General features: G+C 46.9%; 1 protein-coding gene across 3 annotated transcripts in view; it reads left to right on the top strand.

The window, feature by feature from the left end:
• Positions 1 to 17,771, top strand: part of SRRT (serrate, RNA effector molecule) — a 125,974-nt gene that overhangs the window by 91,077 nt on the left and 17,126 nt on the right. The window lies entirely within an intron of this gene.

The following is a 17,771-nucleotide window of genomic DNA, read 5'->3' as shown; positions in this document are numbered from 1 at the left end:
AGAAGCTTCACAATGTTGGTAACTAATGATCATAAGACCGGGGATAATTTTATTGAAGATAATTCTTGTGTGATGAATGTAACCTTTCAGATGAGTTATGTGATTTCTATAAAAAATAGTTACCCTGTCTTTTATAACCTCGTATGGGTGCAGCGTTTGAGCGGCATTTCCTGATAATGTCCTATGCATGATCACCTTCACTATTAAGAGAAGTGGCATGCAGGCTCCTATCGTATGTCATGCATGGCTAGCTTAACACTCCCACAATGCAGATTAGGGGCAGCTTTCATGTTCTACTTGCCCGTTTACTATTATTTTCTGATAGAGACCTCCAACTGCAAATTGCTCACCATTTGAATATTCCCCAGGTGTCAGGCTGTACCCGGAAATGTTTGAGCAATACCTCTACATGCTGGTACGTCCGGGCCTATGAAGGCGCCAGCCAGTCCTGCGCGCCGTCATTGCTTTTCAGGCTGTCCATGCCCCAGCAATTTGGCTTTGACCAGTTTGCAGATTCCTGAGCTTGGGATCTTATTAATGGGTGCAGCCCAAATAACAGAACTGGGAGGATGGGGTGGTTAACTGGGAATCTGCTGTTAACTTTTTCTTCTGGTAGGCACTTCTAACGTCCGAGTCACCTTTTGAATAAATACCACATCAGTATCTATTAGGATGTGGGTCTGCGGATTGGCTCAAACTAAGAAGCCCTGTAGGGCAGGGCTACCAGAAAGAGCCCTGTAACTTGTTCATTCGGGTGAAATAGTGGAGTTATGGCTAGTGAGAGTCCTCTGCTGTGATCTGCAAAAGTTGGCTGAACAATTGATAATGGGCCAGCCAAGTTGTGTTCTTTAATATGCCTTTTTTCTAGTCACCACCCTACTAGGTAGGATGCCATTCACCGGCTCGTCTCATCTGTTTCGGTGACCCTTTGAGCTTGCCCATGCTAGAGATGTGCCTTAGAGCTTCAGGGGAAGATTGATCAAGCTTCTGATTAACCTCAGTCACTCATGTATCGGTCAGCTCTGCCCAGTCTCGCAACAGTCGGTCATGCTTCCAGCAAATGCCTTTACCTCAGTCTAGTCGATTGGAGTACAAAACAGTGATGCCTTAGAGAAATCCTATTAGCTTCATGAGTTGTTGCCCAGTGGGGGGGAGACAGAGTTTTAAACATTTGTATGATTTCTACTGTATTAGTCTGTCATAAATATTGTTAAACATGCTTGCACTCTTGGAATAGTTCTCCTCCCTACATTGATTTATAAATAATGCAGAGTGTACATCGTATGGCTAAATTGCTTGTACGCAATAACTAGATAAATCGGGCCATGTGGGGCAGAGGTTGTTATAATAAAATGGTTTTCAGTTCTTTTCTGATTGCCTGGTAGTAGTTGGAGTTGTGTTGAGGTAGGCTGTTTCATTTGTGAGGGTTAGCCACTGAGCTTTCTGTCTCCTCTATACCTTTTTTTGCAGTTTGTATTGGGGACCCACTGGGAGGTTGGCCTTGTTAGAAGAGAATGGCCAGGAATAGGTGTATTGGTTTAAATTTGTTCTGTAGGGATTGTTGTGCTGAGCTTTCTGAACGCGAGGGAATGTTTTCAAGGTGACCCTGTTATTTACCCTCAGCAAGTGGAAGTTTCTGCGATGCTGGTGATGGCTTTGCTTTGCACAGGCTTTAGTCCTATGCACAGTGTTATGAAGTGTGCTAATTTGACAGGCAGATGGGCCAATAAATAGGGAGTTTGCAGCAGGAAGAGTTTACTAGATCTCAGACAACCGAGAGGAATTGTGTTCTATGTGTGTGTGTGTGAATGGTAATGTTCTTGATGGGGAGTTTTAGTTGGTTGCATGAGGTTTTGACTAACCCGATTTGTGAGTTGAGTCTTATGTCCACATCCTAGAAGGTACCTAGTTTTTTTTAGCCTTACTTTTGATGGCCACACTTTTTCCAAAGAATACTGGATCGGGGTAGATGGATTGTGTCAGTTAACTTCAGGAGATAGGAAAGACCTAGTACCAGGATTTCCAGACAGTGTTTAAGGCTGTGTTGATTCCCCCAGCATGCAACTGCATTTAGGACACTGGAAACTGAATTGGTTGGGGGAATGAAAGACTTCCTTTATATGACTGTTGGCAGTGGGGAGTGAGCAGGGAGAGGGAGGTTGTGATCTATCTTTGAGGAATGATTTGATCCATTCAGGTGATTGGTTTGGGACATTGGCCTGATGTTTATGCAGAAGAATGCCGTGGTCCAGTGTATCAAAAGCAGCCTGCAGGTCCAACATATAGAGTGATTCTCTGGCCAGTAATTTACAAGATGTTGTCCCAGACATTTATAAGGGCTTTTTTTGTCTCGTGAGTAGGGCAGAAACCAGATTGGCTGGAGTCAGTATGCTGTCAGGTTTGAGCTAGGATTGGAGTGGAGCATTGGCCGCTTTCCACATAATTTTAGAAATACATGATATTTGTGATTTAGCAGAGGTGAGATTGGACTTTTCTTTTTAATTGAGTGGGATGAAAAGAGACAAGAGTGAGAGTAAGGGAGATTTCCCCTTGTTGAAGGCATCTGTTTTTTAATGTACTTGCAGGCGATTGCTTGTGATTATACAAGTTCAAGGACCGTGTCAGTAGGGCTCTAGTCGGTGGGATTTGGCTCCCTTTGAAGCCTTGCAGCACGGACATTGACATTGTTCTGTGTAGCTGAATGTTTTAGAATTTTCTTTTGTTGCTATCTGATGATTATCTTTACAGATGAGGTAGCTATTATGTGACTGGGGTGCCAACAGGCAAGAGCAGCATTAGCTGGGTGCAATGTTCAGTAAAACTATGTTTGGGAAACCTGAGATGTATAAGTGACTTCTCTTCTCATAACCCCTGAAAATTAGTGGTTGCTAAAAGATGGACGGCTTCTTGTTTGTAAAATATTTTGTTTGGCTTGGGGACACATTATCAGATCTGTGGAATTCCTATCGCCCAACACCTTGGTCATACTATTGGGCGAAGCAGAAAGCCTGTTTTCCTCACTATTTCCTCTAATGGACAGGTAAACGCAAACCCTTGACAGCCAGTTTACAGTGTGCTATATGGTTGTGCTCAGTTGGCAACCTAGGCACTGGAACCCCTGTGCCTGTACTTGCTTTCTTGCCAAGACTTGTTTTTATTCCCCTGTGCCTGTACTTGCTTTCTTGCCAAGACTTGTTTTTATTCCTCTGTGCCTGTACTTGCTTTCTTGCCCAGACTTGTTTTTATTCCTCTGTGCCGGTACTTGCTTTCTTGCCCAGACTTGTTTTTATTCCTCTGTGCCTGTACTTGTTTTCTTGCCTAAACTTGTTTTTCCTTCCTGTGCCCAATTCTCCTGCGGCCCTCCCATTTTTCCCACCGCTGCGTCCACGCCCACCTGCAATCCCATTCGCCGCCCCACTCCCAGCTGCTCCTCCCTCCCACATCCCTCATTTGGAAGCCGCTACGCGGCCGCGCTCAGCGGGAGCGCCGCTGGCGCACCTAAGGCAAGCCAGTCTGTGCCCGTCCATGCCTGGACCGCGCCCAGGACCCATGGACACCACGAACGCCACGACGCCCAACACCGCTACGATGCCAGAACCCTCCACGCACTCAACACCGGACGATCACATACCTGCTTCCTGGCCGCCCCGAAGCGCACCCACAGAGCTTTCACCTGCCGGAACTGCAGCTTCACAAGCATCCGCCCCACCATGCTGCCGACCAGAAAAGAACCCAACCACCTCAGATGCATCCTTCCCAACACCCGCTCCGCCCGAAAACATGCTGTTGAACTCTGGGACCTACTCGACTCAATCTCCGCAGACGTTGCCTTCCTGACGGAGACCTGGCTGAACCCCGCCTCAGCACCCGACATAGCCATAGCCGGGGCGCCCCGGAAGGCTACAAGATCACCCGCAAGGACCGCACCAACAGAGCGGGAGGAGAAATCGCCATCGTCCACAGGAACACTCTGAGTCTCGACCAACACCGACAACACCCTCAGCACCGCCGAACACCTGCACTTCCAGATCCACACTGACCCCAACACCACCCTCAGAGGAACCCTCATCTACAGACCGCCCGGACCCCGACCACAGTTCAGCGACTCCATCGCCGACTTAGTCAGCACACACGCCCTCGCCTCCAAGGACTATATCCTCCTCGGGGACCTGAACTCCCACCTCGAGAACAATGACGACACCAACTCCACCACCCTGATCGACAACCTAGCCAACCTCTGACTCAGACAACTCGTCACAACACCCACCCACTCCGCCGGTCACACGCTTGACCCCTTCTTCTCCGCAAGCCCCCCACGTCTCCTTCAACCATACCATCGAACTCCACTGTACCGACCACCGCTGCATCCACTTCACCTTCAAGAAACCTACCACGCACCACCGCACCCAACAGATGAATCACAGCTGCTGGAGCAAAGTCACAGAAGACCAGCTAACCACCACCCTCGCCCAGAGCCCACCCACCGACCATACTGACCCAGACACCGCGGCCCGCAACCTTAGACAGTGGATCAACGACTGCGCCAACACCCTTGCCCCGATCACCATCACCTCATCAGATCCGCCAAAAGGGCCTCCTTCAAAGACCGCCTAGACAACAACGCGCACAACAGCAAAGCGCTCTTCAACATCGTGAAGGAACTCTCCAACACCGACGCCCCATCCTCGCAAGACCTGTGCGATTCGCTGGCCACCTTCTTCCACCGCAAGATCACAGACCTCCCCGACAGTTTCAACGCCACGACCGCCCCGACAACCACTGAGACCTCTGCCCCCACGACCACCATCCGCACCAACCGCCTGCTCTACTGGACCAACATCAACGATGACGCCATCAAAATCATGAACACCATCCACTCCGGATCTCCGTCATATCCATGCCCACACCACATCTTCAACAAAGCTAGCACATCCATTGCACCCCATCTCCAGAAAGTCATCAACACCTCCTTTGAGACAGCAACCTTCCCGGAGAGCTGGGAGCACACAGAGATCAACGCCTTACTCAAGAAACCCAAGGCAGACCCCAAGGACCTCAAGAACGTCCGACCCATCTCCCGGCTCCCGTTCCCGGCAAAGGTCATCGAGAAGACAGTCAACGAACAACTGACCCGCTACCTCTAGGAGAACATCCTGGACCCTTCCCAGTCCGGGTTCCACAGCAACCACAGCACCGAGACTGCCCTCATCGCCGCTACCGATGACATCAAGTCCCTGCTGAACAACGGAGAAACGGCGGCCCTCATCCTCCTGGACCTTTCAGCTGCCTTCACCACTGTCTGTCACCACACACTACAAACACGCCTCCACAATGCTGGGATCCAAGAGAAGGCCCTGGACTGGACCACCTCCTTCCTCTCCGGCAGAACACAGAGCGTCCGCCTTCCCCCCTTCCGCTCCGAAGCCACCGAGATCTGCGGCGTACCCTAGGGCTCCTCCCTCAGCCCAACTCTGTTTAACATCTACATGGCACCGCTCGCCCATGTCGCCCATCGGCATGACCTCAAACCCGCCCCCCCCCCTCGCCGATGACACCCAGCTGATACTCTCCCTCACTAAGGACCCCCACACCGCCAAAACCAACCTTCATGAAGGTCGTTGCTGAATGGATGAGGAACAGCCGACTGAAGCTGAACTCGGACAAGACGGAGGTCCTCATCCTCTGATCCAACCCTTCGGCCTGGGACGTCTCCTGGTGGCCAACCGCACTGGGAACCGCTCCAACACCCACCGACCACGCACGCAACCTAGGGGTCATCCTCGACCCCACCCTCTCCATGACTAAACAGGTCAACGCAGTCTCCTCGTCCTGCTTCAACACCCTCCGCATGCTCCGTAGGATCTACAAGTGGATCCCCACTGAAACGAGAAGAACAGTCACCCAGGCCCTAGTCAGCAGTAGGTTGGACTATGGAAACTACCTCTACGCAGGAGCCTCTGCCATACTCATGAGACGGCTCCAATGCATCCAGATCGCCTCTGCCCACCTGATCCTCGAAATCCCTCGCCGCAGCCACATCACACCCCACCTGAGACCTGCACTGGCTCCCGGTCAACAAAAGGATAACCTTCAAGCTCCTCACCCACGCACACAAGGCACTCCACAACACCGGACCAACGTACCTCAACAGACTTCTCAGCTTCTACACCCCCACCCGCCAGCTCCGCTCTGCCGACCTAGTCCTCGCTATAGTCACCCGCTTCCGAAGAGCGACCTCAGGCGGCAGATCGTTCTCCCACCTCGCCGCAAAGACCTGGAACACCCTCCCCATCCACCTACAGCAGACCCAAGACCTGCTGACCTTCAGAAAACCCCTTAAAGACCTGGCTTTTCGAGCAGTAGCAGCATTCCCCACCCCAGGGCCTTGAGACCCTCACGGGTGAGTAGTGCGCTTTACAAATGATATGATTTGATTGATATCATCTGTTTATTTACTGTAACGTTTTGTTAATTAAAGTTACTGCCTAAAGGTTTGCCTGAGTATTATACAGAGGCTTCCTCTGGAACAAAAGGAGAAAAATGGTACTGTCAAAACAATATTGTAACCCAAACATTTTCATGATTAGAATTCTTACTTAACAAAAGCACGGTCCTATTCAGAGCCTTAATGTGAACAAAAAGTCGCCCTTAACAGAGTAGTTCATAAACAGTCTATTAATAGTCACATATTTGACAGAGCACGGGTATGTTCACCTTTTGCTGTAATCATAAATGCTAGAACTGAAATCCTTACCCAACATGAACCCTGGCATAATGAGACAACGCGATCAGAGCTCCAATATGAGAAAGTGTGCATAAGTTGCAGGTGCTTGGCATCAAATGGGACGAGTGGATTTTTTAAATAAAAGGAATGTAGATTTATGAAGTATTCCGTCCTTTCGCCAAGGAAATATTTTATCAAATTCTTTACCCCTTCCATATAGAGAAGTCTTTATCTGGTCAACCATGTACAATATGTTTACCTTGAATTTGCACAGTTATTGAAATAATCCACACAATCCTACTGCGGTTCCTGCAGCTGCCCTGGAAATTGTTTTGGTGTGCTTTGGATAGACCTGTTTCTTTTAGTGTGGGTATGCAAGCAGTCTGCCCTAAACTCATCAACATTTTACACAGCCAGTATTATTGCTATCTCTGTCCTGTTCAGTTGTGAGTCAGAGGCTGTAACATTTCTCCTTCCCCGTGCAATTGTTAGGAGTCAGAACTGCTGCTTGGAAATCTGTCAGGTTGTTGATACCAATTTCACAGAATGGTTTGTACAGGTTTTAAGGAACTCAGCAGAACCACTCCCTCAAATCCGAGGCGAAAATTCTTTAGGTATGGTCGTAGGTCGAAGTGGAAGATGCCTTTTTCTTTTTCTAGTGAAACAGTTTCTACTTTACTATGTTATGGTTTTCATCCTTAAGCGGATTTAGATCTGTCAGTGAAAAAAAGATTAAGGCAGTAATATTGGTACCGCCTTAGCAGCAACCCCCAATTATTGTAGTGCTTCACAATTTGTTTTTGCTTTTTTACCTAAATTTTAGTAAATATTTTCCATTTTCTGTTCCTTACAACCCCTTTTGATAACAATCATCTTTAATAATAATGTCAAAACAGAAGATCGCAGCTCCTCGTTCAGTGTTTTAATTTGCTTGGTGGGGCTAATATCTGTGATTATGTTGCCTCTTCCAGTTTTGGCAATAAGACAATGGAAGCAAAAGAGAACCTATAATGCATGAGATGCGCCTTTACCCCAACAGAGCACCTAGTAGAGCAAAAGAATGAAGAGGATTGGTTGTATGATGGCTCTCGCGCTTCATATCACCCCAGAATAGGCTACAGTAAAGCCCCCCCCAACTAGAAAGACTTTTTTTACCCAGTAATTACAACCTGCCACACTGAGAGATGACTGAACCGGTCAATGTCCACATATCCTGTCATCGATTTGTTCCTGATTTAGGTATTCAATTATTGCAATCTTGAGAGCTAATATTTTAATCCATTCTCTCTGCAAAGAGTCCTGCTGGGCTGGTAGGTTTGACCTTTATTCTGAAAAGATTAGATGCTCTGAGTCACCGTGTTGCGAAAGAGGCAGATTGACCCTTTTCTGGATGGGTGACCCTTTTCTGGATGGGTAGCGAGTGTAGAAAGCACATGCGCAGAGTATACTTGATCCCAACATATGAGACCTGATAGTACTCTTGCTTACACATTTATAGACGCTGTAGTTGATACGTTAATTGTTGAGGCAAACACAAATGAACAATGAGTAGTCCACCCTGGATAATCCATTCATCTTAGAGTGGGGCGGGGAAAACAGCGAAAGGTAAAATTATCATCAATTGTGCGTTGTTTTTGCCCCATCATTGATTTGGTGGCATTATTCTTTAATGTGAGGCTGTGTAATCTTTCCAACTCCTTCAGGTCGATTCACTGACTCTGTCAAAACATGTTTACCTTTTATGGTATCCTAGAATACTGTCATATGCTTTCTTTCTAGTACCCTCACACCTATTTTAACTGTTTTTTTAAATTGTGTTTTAAATTGACAATTGCTGGCTAGATTCAGTCATTGGGAGCGTACGTGTAAGCTGGGTGCCTAGTACATTGCATTTTTTTTTTTTTACGTTTTTTTATTGAAATCAAACATTGCAGTTGTGGCAAACAAAAACATACATAAATCAAGTTTGGTAAACAGCTGCAGCTATCAAAATATTAATAAAGAATGATATAGAGCCGAGGGAATTTAAAACAACAAAAAAATGATTCGTGGAAAACAGCGGCTTAACAATAAAACGTATATATGTATAATGGACCCACAGTTCTTATTTTAACCATTCCTCCACGGAGGCCCAGATCTTACAAGCCTGCTTCCGCTTCCTCCTAATCTTTAGTGTGAACACGGAAAAGTTATAAGCAAGCAACCTAGCTCTCCAATTTCTAAATATAGGTGGATCAGGAGATAACCATTATGAAGTAATACACAAACGGATCACAGACATGGCTATGAACAAAAAAGCGGTGGCATACCGAGAATTGCTTGCCCGTGATGAACCTTCAGAGCCCATTATAACCATCTCTGCAGACAAAGTGCAAGGGATATTAAGCGTGCCATTAATAAACCGCTCTACATCAAGCATAAAGTCACGAAGGATCGGGCATTGATAGAACATATGCATAGAATCCGCTGCATATAACCCAACCTAGCGCTATGATCCCCCTTCCTACCACCCCATTTCGCTATTTTTGCAGGCGTATAATATAGATCAAAAGCAGCCATGTAGCTTTGAGTCCGTAAACTGCCAGAAACCAAGACCTCGATAGCTAGCTCCAGAGCAGGCCTCCCAGTTGTACCAAATTTAACCCCCCACTTCAAATGTTGCACCTCTAGATCATCCGGGAAGCTAACCAATAAATGTTGGTACAACATCCCTATTCTGGCTTTTACTTGTATTAATTGAAATATGTCAAACTTATCTAACATTGAAGAGGTTTCATTAAGACGTTTATGGATAAAACTTCTGATCTGCAAGTATTTTAAAAAATAATGAGTATTCAGCTTAAACTTATCCTTAAACGAAGAAGAAAGCATTGGCCCAGATCACACTAAATCCCCAATGGTCTGAATACCTAAGGCCTGCCATCTAAAGATAGTATAATCCTGGAACATAGGAGGGAGGAGACGAGCAGCTTTAAATGGAGTGTAAATATTAACGTTGGGGATGCCCAATTTCCGCCGTATTTTCTGCCAAATATAGAACATAGCAATAATGACCATAACCCTGGTCTTCTGGAAATAGCTGGTCTCCAAGACTTGTGTCAGTGCACCCTTGGCTGCTGTGCCAAGACCAATCTTAAATATAGTAGGTCTATTACATAGGTGGACCTCAGCACTTGAACCCAAAAGTGGTGCTCCCCAAGATTGAACAAAAGCCGCCCAGTAATATATTAATAAATTGGGTACAGCCCAACCACCACAATCCTGGGGGAGACAGCCATTTAGCAGCTCTATGAGAGCGGTGGTACCCACAAAGGAACCCATAACTAAACCTATCAGCCTTCAACAAACTTCACTGAGAAATTTGTTAAGGAATTGTCCTAAAAAGATGTAAGAACTTTAGAAGTACCAGCATTTTAAGAACACTGTAACAACCATATAAAGAAAGGTGTAAATGATCCAATCGTTCCAGCTTAGTATTTATAGCATCCACTACCGGGAGAATATTCAGATCCGGAATGGTTTCAACTGCAGCCAAAATCTTAACTCCTAAATAAGTTGCTACTCTAACCACAGGGGCATCGGAAGAAGGCATATTAGATGTTTGAACGACCTGGGTCTTTGCCACGTTTAATTTATATCCTGAAACGGAACCAAACTGTTTAGAAGATGCTTTAAGGGCCGCAAATGCAGAGACATCTGAGGTTAATACCTCAATATCGTCCGTGTAAGCCAAGGCACAATACTCTGTGCCTTCGATCCTTATGGGTGATATATCTAAATGACTTTCAATCTTGCCAAGGAATGGATCGATATGTAAGGCAAAGAGCAAGGGTGAGCAAGGAGACCCTTGCCTTGTACCTCTACTAATATTAAAATACCCTAACTCCTGACCAGAGATACGTAATGCAGCTTTAGGAGAGGTATAAACCGTACGTATTGACTGGATAAATTCACTACCAAAGCCCTTCCACCGAAGCACGGCCCACAAGAACCGCCTGGAGACCCTGTCGAACGCCTTCTCGGCGTCCAACACGATCACCCTGAGGGGAGAGGCCTTGACCTGGACCCAGTCCGAAGGGGCTGGACATGTTCTGCGGTGTCCCTGCCCGGGATAAACCTGTGTTGACGCAGGGAGACCAATGGGGCTATTACCTCTGCCAATCTAGACGCTAAAATTTTAGAGTAGATTTTACTATCGCTATTTATGAGGGAAATGGGTCAAAGGATGAAGAATTCTGCTCAGGCTTTCCCTTTTTTTTTTCTAAACAAAACTATTAGTCTGGTGCCATGATTCAGGAACAATACCTCTCTGTGCTGATCTAAAAATCATCAACAAATCCTGTTGAATCTCCTTGATAAAGGTCTTCTAAAACTCCAGGGGCAAAGTGTCCGGACCGGAGGCTTTCCCAGTAGCTAAAGTTTTTATTGTGAGCTCAACCTCCTCCAATGAAATAGGAGCCGACAACCGTTCGTTCTGTTCTAAGAAAATCTTAGAAGTTCCCAACCCAGAGAGAAAGTCCTCAGTCTCAGACTTCACACCGGATACTCCCAGTACCCTCTGTATAAAGCTCCTCATAATATTTTTGAAAAACATCCGCCACTCCCTCCTGAGTGTCCTGTACCACCCCATTTTCGTCCTGAATTTTGTTAATATGACTCTGCAGACCTTTCTGTTGGGGCCTCTTGGCAAGTACCCTCCATAATTCTCCCCAAACTCTAACATCATTGTGCGATATTGGAGATACTTAGTAGCAAGGTCCTGCCCAAAAGACTCCAAATGTTTAAATTTTAATATGGCAACCTCCTGCTGGCATTCTTCTATGGGGAGAGCATTCTTAATTTTAGATATTAACTCTTAACTCCGCGAGCCTAAGCTCCTCAATACGACTCTTAACCAGCTCTTGTCCTGCCCTCCACCGGAAAGACAAAAAACTCTTGGTCTTGCCGCGGACTGCAGCCTTTAATGCATCCCAAACCAGACTCTGATGCAGTTCCCCTATTAATGTCAAGGAATTCAGCTAACCATTTTCTCATATGTGCCTGAAAGGCCTCATCCATCAAATGTTTTCTTTCGAATGTCCAGACCCGGAAGCTCTACGCAGACTAGACCAAGGACATTCCACAAGCAACGGATTATGGTCCGATTAAGATTCTGGGAGGAATAAAAATAGAGGCTACTTCTGCCAATTGGTCAGACAAAAAAAATCTAATCTGACCATTTTATTGTGGGGGGCGGCATAATGTGTACCCATCGTCCGTACTATTATGTCGATACCAGAGGTCGGTCACCGCATGTTCTTGAACTAAGGCCTTGAACTGAAGGCCTGAAGTGCCTTAAACACTCTGAGCTTCCTACCAATGTACTTATCACCCGCTAAGTTGAAACTGGCAGATAAATTGATATTCATATCCCCACAAACAAATGAGGGAAACTGCCAGGTAGCTAATTCTACATTTAGGTATTTAAACAATTCCGGATCGTCCAAATTTGGGCCATTGGTGGTACAGAGTTAGGGGTCTATCAAGTAAAATTTCAGCAATAATCCTTCTATCCATTCTGTCCTCCTGGACGCTGGTACAGACCCCAGCTCTACGCTTGCCCTTATGGCAAGAAACATGTCGACCGAATTCACACTAAGGGTTGAATAAGGATTGGTCCCATTGTCCATCACTCCTTAATACCCCTTTACTTTCTTTTAATAAATTCCAAAAAGGGTCTACACCATGCACTTACCTTTTCATAATCAGTGAGAGAAAAGCTAACCTGAGCTAATCCATTGGCTCCCACTGGGGAACTCTGTACAATCTTTGTTTACTACTTCTTAGGACGAGTACATTGGACCCCACTAAAAATCGTCCACTTTTATTCCCCTTGTTTGATACCAGTTTCCATAGTATGTCATCCTTTTGTGCATTAATAGTCTCTGTTGTAGCCTTTTGTGTTGCTAAAGCGTTTATGTATAGCTCTCCCTGAGAGCTGATCATGTAAATACCAGATTCTAGTACTGGTTTTTCAAGCATGGGGAGGGCCACAAAGCAGCATCAAAGATAAACCACCATCGGCACTGGGGCGTCTGGGTGCTGGGTGCAAATTCAGCGTCTGGCGCCCAATGCTTTTCATTGGAGGCTTTTCTGTCAATAAACAGGTTGCTTGAACCGGAGGTTGCAGGAAGAAGACCAACGGCAACAGAGTTAGGGTGATTGTAGGGCCACCTTCAATTCATCTCACCAAGGGCCAGGGGCTTCGGGTGCAGGGGTGTCCTTTGAAATCGTAGTCTTCTTGCCAGTCAAGGGAGCCTCTGGATTTAGGCTGCAGGCATCATCGTGGAGTCTAGGAGGTCCGGATTGCTGGGTAGCCTGTACTGGGTTGGATGTCCACCTGGACACGGGCCCGAAGGCATCCTGTGCAGAGTGGGCAGGACTTGTGGATCCTGATAGCAATGGAGTCCTTTTTGTTGGCTTCTTGGAAACGGAACTGTTCTGGTCTTTTTCAAAGTTCATGCAGTCTTCCTCTGGTTTCTGGAAGTCGCTGGCTGCAGGACCCGGCATTGTCTACTTGCAGGGTCTTGGAAGCTGGAGACAGGCCAGTAATGCTAGGGCCATGTCGCCTTCAGGCTTCGCTGCATGACGTCTTCTCCGTCCTTCTTAGGTTGCAGGTGACTAGTTTCCAGGTCCGGAGAGCCACCTAAATGCTAAATTTACGGGGCGTTTTAGGGGAGTCGCTGATGGGGCCAATGGGCGCCTTACCAGGGTGACTACACCTGCTAATATGCCACCCTTATGTGGGAGAGGGCACAGACCTATACCCTCATTGGAAGAGTCACCTAATCTTAAAGATGGAGGGGACTTAGCTTTACCTCCTCCACCAGAGGGGTGGAGTTGACAAATATGGGCACACCTCCTAGCCTTTTTTAATTTTCCATGACACAAAGTGGGGATGTAAAATTGGGGCTGCAATCTGGTGCTAGCAGCAGAGGCTGGGCTTCTCAGTACAAAGGTGGCATGCAAGCTTCCCCTTTGAGCACTGGGCACATCCTGGGGAGGAGGTTTGACACCTCTGCCCTGAATAAGCATTGTTTCTGGTCCCAGAGAGCAGTGGCTCTCCACCCAGTGGTCCAGGAACATCTTTGTGTGTGGCAGGCTTCCTAAAGCCAGTCAGTGCCCACACCAGGGTCTGTAGGTTTACTGTGGGCACCTCTGAGTACATTACAGTTAATCTCACACTGGTATCAGTGTAGGTTTATTGTCATGAATAGTTTGGTTCCAAACACTCCTGTGTTCAGTGTAGCCATCATAGTGCTGTGGAACTAGAGTTGTCGAGTTTCCAGCCCATATACTCTGGCTTCCCTGGCACTTACAACATTAAGGAATATACCCCAATAGCGTGGGGGCATGTCTGCTCATGCAGATATGCTCACACCTGGTATATAGTGTACCCTACCTTGGGGCTCGTAAGGCCTGCTAGAAGGGTGACTTACCTGTAGTGCCATGTTGACTTTGTCGTTTTGTCTGCACCAGGCCATGCATGCTGCAGTGGCAGCCTACATGGACTAGGAGAGGGATCCCTGGGGGACTCTCATTAGTCCTAAAAATACCCTTAGTACCCAGGTACCTATTGCTAGGGAGATACAGGGGCCTGAAGGGCCAAATGAGGAGTCCCTTTTAGGGAAGAAGCACTGGCGTAGGGGACCTGATTGGCAGGGACCCAGTGCATTACAATCAAAACCACATCGATGTCCAGGCAAAAAGTGGGGCTCACGCATGTCAAAAAGAGGCACTTTCTCACACAGATTATTTTTTTCCTGCAACTATTGAAGATGGCAGAGGCAATATTCTATTACAGCCCTTTATAATATTTACTCTGAGGCCAGGGCTACAAGGGAGAAGCACACATTTCCTTCACTGATTTCCAAACTGCTTGCGTCCGCTGTGTCTTAAAGCTGTGGAAAACTGCAGATAAATTGAAGCATGTGTTATGATAGCTTTTGTCGAGCCCATCAAAAGTACCTTATTAATACTCCTAATATTTTTATTATCTTAAAGTCTTCCAAGTTTCACAGCGGGAAGAAAAATCTTGTGTGCTTATTGTGAACTTCCAGGGAAATTACAAATGTCATGAACTGTTGGGCACCTGGCCCTTGGCATGGGTATTTAAGGGATAAGGAGGCTGTTCCCCTTTTTTATCCCAAAATAGAAATTTAATGTCCTTTTTTTTTATGTCGAGCTAGAGTACTGTTGTTGCTAATCTCCTGGGAATCTGATTCAGGAGATGGGCACATGCGAAGATTTCTCAGATTTCTCCTCGTGGGCGCGAACGCCCAGCCCGGCGCCGTGCACATCTCCTGTCTCACATTCACAGCCTCTCTCAATCACACACAGCCACACTCATGCATGCGCACACACACATACACCTACACAGGCACAATGCATCGGGGCACACAGACACACATATACACACACGCACACACAGTTACACCCACACACGCCCCCACACACACACACACACACACTCACCGGGCTCTTCTTGCTTCCTCGCACCGTTATGCATTTTCTGCTCTCTACCGAGAACCGCATCACTCCTGGAATCCCTGCTTTCTTCTCCCGGAATCCCTGCTTGCTTGTGGGCTCCCTCTGCCTCCAAGGTGCCGCGCTCCGGCCGAGCTACGTAACCGCTACCCTGCTACAGAGGCAGGGAATCTGCCGGAACTTCGCTGGCTCCTGCCTATCGAAGTAGAGCCCGCCTCTCTCGCCTGCGTTCCACGCCTCGGAAGTTTGGCATCCTGGTTTTAGAAATGCCAGTGCTGAGCATCGGCAGGACCCAGCACTTAAAGCCCTGTTTACCGGCCTGCATGTTACACATTGCGATTTCTCTACTGACATAAGTTCTCTGTCCTGTTTGCTGTTTAATGCACTTGAAAATAGTTTCGACGGATACATCCAGGTTGTAAGAGTGTTTTCCACTACCGCAGATTATTGACCGCTACCTCACCCACATATTGTCAGTGGGTTTGAAGAGAACTGTGTTTCTTGAAACTGACAGACCGGAGTGAAAGATTTCAGACTTAACGCTTATTATTGTTATAAAGTGGTTCGTGTTTAGGCAGGTGAGAGGGTGAATGTTGTCCTTTGTTTTTATTTACTGAATGCATGCTGTAAGGTACGACTGTACGTTTACTGACATTTTTGTGTAATGTTTAGGTTACACTTCTCTGCCTGACAGGCAGGACGCAGCATATTATCCTCTGAGATTGATTAAATGAAGTGCATGCAAATGACATATTGAATTTGCATCAAAGTCTTGACTATATATAATGGTTCAATGTATATAATGCCTCGACTTGTAACTAATGATTTGTTTTCCTCTGACATCCCATCTCACCTCTCAGTTAGTTCCCATTGATAGCTCCTCATTTCATCCTTTCTTTGGAATAAACTAAACACGGGGACATTCAGCTTTGTGATCCAGCTAAAAATATACTGTAGACGCAGCGTGAATGCTGCACATGGAGGGCGTGCCTGCTGCCGGCGACAGAGCCACAGAGTGATTTATTTAAGCGCGAAACGCAGCGGTATCTGGTTGTTTAATCAGAGTCCAGGCAAAGCAAGAATATTTTATTATCAAGGAACTAGTAGAGATGTTTCTAGTTATTGAGCCAGTGCGCTGCCGAGGGCTGGCCCTGCATCCGAAAATTAAGAAAACCACTAAACTGGGCAGATTTCAAGAAGTTTTGACAGGAGAGAAGTTATGGGCCAAAAATTGAGGGCATGAGGTGGGCGGCACATTATTACACTTTTGACAACTCTTCTATGCATAGTAACAATCATTCATGGGCATGCAAGAGAAACTCGTAAGGCCTACCCAGTTTGCTCTAATTTCCTGCAGGCTCGAGACATGCTGTGGCACTTTCTAGATGTACTCTTCCGTGCCTATATCCACCGCCTAGCCAGGGCCGGTTTTCAAATCATGTGCCGCTTTGTCACAACGGCTCCGGCACGGTGAGGATCTGAGGTATTCCCTGCACTTCCTCTGAACAATATTGCGATATTACCCCCACCACGCACACACAGACTGCCCATTACGAAATAAAAAGTTTTTTGCGCTTGTCTAGCTCAAATTGGTAACCGTGATAGCTACGCCCCTGCATGCTCTCCTGCGTGCTGACTGAACAGCTCCAGCTAACCGCTAAATGACAGCCTGAAAAGCTCATTAATGTAATAGGAATATCTCGACAAAACAAATAGGTTCCTGTGTATTGAAAACACTTCTGTGTGCTTGCTGCAGGCACGGTTTGTGGTAATATCAAGGAAACCAACAGTAAAATCCGCACTCGCACCAAGAAAAAACAGGCCTACACCCAATCACAGACACACACACTGAACTACCAAAAAAGCCCTCCGGGCACTGCCAGGCTGTCCTCAAGGCCAATCCGACCTTCGCCGTGCTGTGTGCACAGCTCCTATCCTCAGCAACAATCCTCCCATATGACATTTGTCCTGAAAGAATGCTGCCTGTACTGTGCGATTCAAGATCCAGCCACCCTTCCACAGAAACCCTCACGGTAGCCTGACAGTGACTCTGCTTGTATTGGTTGTATTCTGCAATAAGCGACCTAACATCACACCACCACCTCACTCTGGGGCACCACCACCACCTCACTCTGGGGCACCACCACCACCTCACTCTGGGGCACCACCTCACTCTGGGGCACCACCACCACCTCACTCTGGGGCACCACCACCACCTCACTCTGGGGCACCACCACCACCTCACTCTGGGGCACCGCCACGTCACTCTGGGGCGGGCACCAGCACGTCACTCTGGGGCGGGCACCGGCACGTCACTCTGGGGCGGGCACCGCCACGTCACTCTGGGGCCACGACCCACTTCACCCTTCCACCGACTCAATTAAAATAACTTTTATTTAAGTATTAATTATTAAAAAAATTAAAAGCCATTGTTATTGGTAATATCAATACATCTAAGTCACGTAAATACAACACATATTGCATTACAAATGCTATAGGTGTCACATTTGCAAAAGTTATA

The sequence above is a fragment of the Lissotriton vulgaris genome, chromosome 12 (genome assembly GCF_964263255.1).
Source record: "Lissotriton vulgaris chromosome 12, aLisVul1.2, whole genome shotgun sequence".
In the NCBI taxonomy this organism is placed as follows: domain Eukaryota; kingdom Metazoa; phylum Chordata; class Amphibia; order Caudata; family Salamandridae; genus Lissotriton; species Lissotriton vulgaris.
Note: the sequence above shows the minus strand (reverse complement) of the source record. Positions and strands in the feature narration are given on the sequence as shown.